The sequence below is a fragment of the Penaeus japonicus genome, unplaced genomic scaffold, assembly GCF_977035675.1.
Source record: "Penaeus japonicus unplaced genomic scaffold, GWHDUDI00000001_assembly GWHDUDI00000037, whole genome shotgun sequence".
Taxonomy (NCBI): Eukaryota; Metazoa; Arthropoda; class Malacostraca; order Decapoda; family Penaeidae; genus Penaeus; species Penaeus japonicus.
In genome coordinates, this window is record NW_028234439.1 from 4,817,413 (window position 1) to 4,823,575 (window position 6,163).

Sequence of the window (6,163 nt, forward strand, 5' to 3'; positions counted from 1 at the left end):
CTCTCTTCTCTTCTCTACTCTCTTCTCATCTCTCTTCTCTATCTCTCGCTCTCTCTCTCTTTCTTCCTCTCTCTTCTCTCTTCTCTCTCTCTCTCTTCTCTTCTCTGCTCGTTTTCCTCTCTCTCTCTCCTTTTCCTCCTTCTCTCGCTCTTGCTTTTTCTTTTTCTTCTTTTTTTTTCTTTCTCTCTCCCTCTTTTCTCTCTCTCTCTTTCTCTCTTTCTCTCTCTCTCTCTCTCTCTCTCTCCTCTCTCTCTCTCTATCTGTTCTTCCCTCTCTCTCTCTCTCCTCTCTTCTTTTCTTTCTTTTTCTCTCTCTCTTCTTTTTTCTTTTTCTTTTTTTCTCCTTCTCTCTCTTTTCTTCTCTTACTCTCTTCTCTTCTTTCTATTTTTCTCCTTTCTTTCTTTTTCTATTTCTTTTTTTTTCTTCTCTCTCTCTCTTCTTCTCTCTCTCTCTCTCTCTCTCTCTCTCTCTCTTCTATCCCTCTCTCTTCTACCTCTCTCTCTCTCTCTCTCTCTCTCTCTCTCTCTCTCTCTCTCTCTCTCTCTCTCTTTTATCTTTTTACTGATGTACCTGTTGCCTTAGGGTAATGTTAGAAAGCTTTTTATTTATTATTAGTAGTAGTATTATTAGTGTTGTTTAATATGAAAAAAAACATCATTGTACTTCATGCCTTCTAAATATTTGTCTTTTTTGTGTTATCTTTGCAGACTTCCAAGGCCAAAATGGGAGACAAAGTGTAAAAGAGGCAATTACACTTCCACAAGAAAATATAAAGCAAAGGCAAAAATCATTCCAAGCATGGATGTCAGGTTTTGTTTGCAGACCATACTTATCAAGTCCTCACAGAATTATTAGAGCACAAAAAAAAAAAAATGTCTTCTGTTTTGTCAGAAGGCTTTTTTTTTTAATCCATCAGCCTTCTTGTACTAATTTTTAAACTCTGGATACTAACATTAGGAAGTAGTGAGGGAATGGGTGTTCTGTATCGACTTTTCCTCTTCTCTTCGTATCCTGTCTCCAGCTGATGTCAACCCTCTCAGAAATGTTCATAAACCCAATGAACAATGCAAAGCCCTCCTCCTACATGGTCTGCAAATGTGAAGAGGATTTCTTGTAATTTTATGGAGGTTTTCAAAATTCATGATTTATTCTGGTTGTATTTGCCTCCTGATCATGCAGTGATGGGAAAGGTGATCATTTCTTATCCCTTATCTTGATATACAGTCTGGTTTAATAATTATTTTTTAGACATTTACTCTCCAGGGTTTGCATAAATTATGTATCACTAGTCCTCTGTTCTTTTGTTGTCCATGCTCTTCTCAGTGTATTTATTTACATAGTTTGTAAATATGTCATCAAGTGGGAATACAGTCTTGTCATTCTAGTAGATTGTATGGCAGTTTAGATTACCTTTCTGAGCTGTAACGTTCTGTGTATTAAAGGTGAAATTGAATAGATAATGTATTGATGTAAGATTGTGTGTGTATATATATATATGATTGTATTTCTGTTATGTTCTGAATCCCTGCTGTTGTGGGTAAGAGATATTGTGAATAAACAAGGATTATTGGTTTGGTAATAGTTTGATTTACCACATTTTTATTATTCTTTCAATGCAAGAGTGTTGGCAATATGCATAAGGTATTTTTGAAGAGATTAGGTATTCTTGCTACGAATGCATATGACCAATTTATGTATAGGATCTGTGGTGTACAACCTAATGTTCAAAATTAATATCATTATAATCCTGATTTCACAACTTGTGATAGAAATCACAGTATTTAATTGGCACCAAATGATGGTTACAGAATGTGTAAGCATACAAGGTATTTTAATTTTTAAAAGAAAAATGGATTTCTCCCTAATAACATAACAGAAAGAGTAGCATAGAAGGAAAGAAAAAAATAAACATTAGAGATAGAAAGTGGTAACAAATGAAACCCATTTCATCATATAGAAATATAGTTAGTTTTTAAATTCCACGCTGGTCAAAATTCGATGATATGACAGATGACAGAGTACTGTACCCGTGATCTTTATATACTATTCTTATTATTAAACGTCCATCTGTGATTCTATCAAAAAAATATCAAAATTTCACCGCAACCTTTCCTTGTACCTTTGTCGGATTACTCTATACACACTTTCCTACATGCAAGTGAGGCAGATTCATCACAAATCAATATTTTAGTGAGTGCATACACATCTTAAGTAAGTGAGGGGGAAAGTAGGTGTGCAAACAACAAAATGTTTGTCATTACACTACTATACTATATATTATTTTATATATATATATATATATATATATATATATATATATTCTATATATATATATATATATATAATATATAGTATATATAATATATTTATATTTATATATATAAATAGTTATATATAGATTATAAATATATATATATAATATATAAATTTAGATATATAGATATAAATATATTATTACATATAAGTATATTTATGATATTATAATATATATATATACATTATAACCTATATTTATATATATATATTATATATTTAATATATAATATATATGTATATTATATAAATATTTATATATATATATATATTATATTATTATATATTTACATTTATATATTAAATATATGATAATTTATTTATAGTATATATAATATATAATATATATATATTAATATATGTATATAATATATAATATATATATAAGATATTATTATATAGAATATATATATATGTATTTATATATTATAGATGTAGCTATAATATATGTCTTATATATTATAATATATATATATATATATTATATATGGATATATATATATATTTATTATATATGTTATTATATATATATATTATATATATATTTAGAAATTTGTATGTATATATATGTATGTAATATATATATATATATATATATATTAATATATATACATATATATATATATATAATATTTATATGTATGTATTATATATATAAATATAAAATAATATATATAATTATATAGTATGTGTTGTTATTAAATGCTTATATTATATATATATAAATATATATTTATTATTATTTAATATATATGTATATATTATATAAATATGTATAGATATAAATATTTATATATATATATATATATTTAATATTAACACATACAAATAATATTACTATATTTATATATATATTATATATATATATCTATTTATAATTTTTATATTTGTTTCACATACTATATAATATATATTTCATATATATATATATTATATATATATATAATATTTTATATATGTATATATATATGATAATATGATAATTAGTATATATATATATATGATGTATTATATATATATGTAGTGTATTATATATATATTATATATATATCATATATGTATTTATATTTATTTTATATATATATATATATAACATTATATGTGTATGTTATATATATAAATATATATACAATATATATTGTTTATATTGTAATTGTACTATAAGGATGAGATATGATAGTATATATAATGTTTTATTTATATATTTTAATGTTTATATATATATATAATTGTATGTATTATATAATATATATATATAGGTTTATTATATATTATATAATAGCTATATACTTTTAATATATATTATATATATATGTTTAGTATATACTTACTAATATATATATATCTAGATAATATATAATTATTATATATTAATTAATAATATATATATAATGATTTTTATATATATAATATATATATATATATATGTAATATTATATATATATATTTAAGTTTATATATAATGTTTATCTATATATTATTAATATATATATATAAATATAAATATATATATGTTTGTGTAATATCGATCTATATATGTTTATATATATAGATATATAAATATATATATTATATATATATATATTATAGTATGTATATATATCTATATATATATTTATATTAATATTTATATGATATATATATATAAATTTGTATATATATATATTATAATTGATCATATATGTATGTATAGAATATATATATATATATATATATATATTAATATACTATTATATATATATTTATAATTATTTATATATTATGTTTGTGAGTGTGTGTGTAGTGTGACGTGTACCCTATTCTGGTCTGCTCGGAAGAAATATTGAAATCATGCTCAAATAACAATTTGTTTACTTTTTTTTTCTCACAAACACCACGATGGGTTAGGGTAATACAAACTATAGATAATTCATAGTCCATGGCATAGGAAAATACGAAAAGCTCTATTGATTAAAAAGAATTTCAGAATAGGAGTAAAAAGCACAAATACACGTAATGCTTTTACAAACATACACAACCCTAGGTCATTTAGCAGCTATATATGTAAATATGAATATATGTGTGTGCGTGTATAAAAAAAAAAAAAAAAAAAAAAGAAAAAAAAATAAATATATATATATCTATATATATATAGATATATATATATATATATATAATAAAATTATATTTATATATAGTTATAATATTATATTGTATATATATATGATGTAAATATATCTGGAATATATATATATATTCTTTATTATGTATATATATATCTATATTTATATACATATAAATATTATATTATAGAATATATATATATATATATATATAAGATATATATATTTCTATATATAATAGTATATACGCCGCCCTTATATTAATATATATATTTATATTATATATTATATATATCTATTATATATGTATTATAAATCTATTAATATATATATGTATCTATATATAGTATATATAAATAATAGGATATACTAATATTTCAAAGGGTAGGAACGATAAATTCACGGAACCAATATAATAGAGATAATTATAAAATGGTTATCAATTGTTAAAGGATAGTGTAGCATTCATTAATACTCCGTAACGAGTACATGACGAATCAGAAAGATTCATCATGGACTAAATTACGTGTATGTATATGATATATATATATTATATATATGTTATATATATTTATGATATTTATAATATAATATAGGAGGGTTGTGTGTGTGTGTGTGTGTTAGTGATGTTGTGTGTGTGTGAGTTGTGTCTGTTGTGCTTTAATATAGATATATTTTTATTTATATATAATACTATTTTATATATATATTTATTATATAATATAGATGTATATATATATTATATTTATATTATATATTATATATATACATACATACAGTATACAAATCATAAGACCAGTGCAACAGGGTATCTACTTGTGCAATGTGCATATCCCTGTTTCAAGATGGCGGCACAAAGCATTGCACCCACGCAACTCTGCCGACGGAGGCACATATCCTCCACGATCTTTTTAACTACTTTGGTTGGCAAAGGTCAAGACAGGCTGACCTTAAGCAAAGCCGTCTATAGTGATTCAGTTTGGCCGGGGCATATATATGTGACCTCCTGAGGACTCTGCCCAGACTGCAGTTCAAGTGCGACCGCGGCCTAGGTCATTCCCCCTCTCTCAAGTCTGACCTTCACTGGATGGTGTGTGTGTGTGTGTGTGTGTGTGTGTGCACATATAAATAGATAGATAAACATATAAATAATACATATAAATAGATAAGTAATAATATATATAAATATATATACATACATACATACACACACACACACACACACAATATGTATTATATATTATATACAAAATCTTTATATATATTATATATATTATATATATAATATATATTAATATATTATATATATTATTATATATCATATTCATATATGTATATATATAAAATACTATATTGTGTCTATAAATAGTACAAACATTATATATATATATATATATATATATATATATATATTTATATATTAATATGCATAGATTATATATTTATGTGTAGTAAAATATGTAAATTATATACATACATATACTGTAATATGTTATATAGCGTATTATTTATTAATATATATATATATATATATATATATCTATATATATAGTATCTATATATTATTCATAGCAGGTTACTCTCAAATTTATCTACTTTTGTTTCGCGTCTATTTTTACTAATTTTGCATTCTCTATCATCTTGTGTTTCTCTTCAATCTGGTGTGTTTCTTCGCATTCCTCATCTCTTCTCTCTCTCTATCTCTTTTTCTCTTCTCTCTCTCTCTCTCTCTCTCTCTCTATATAATA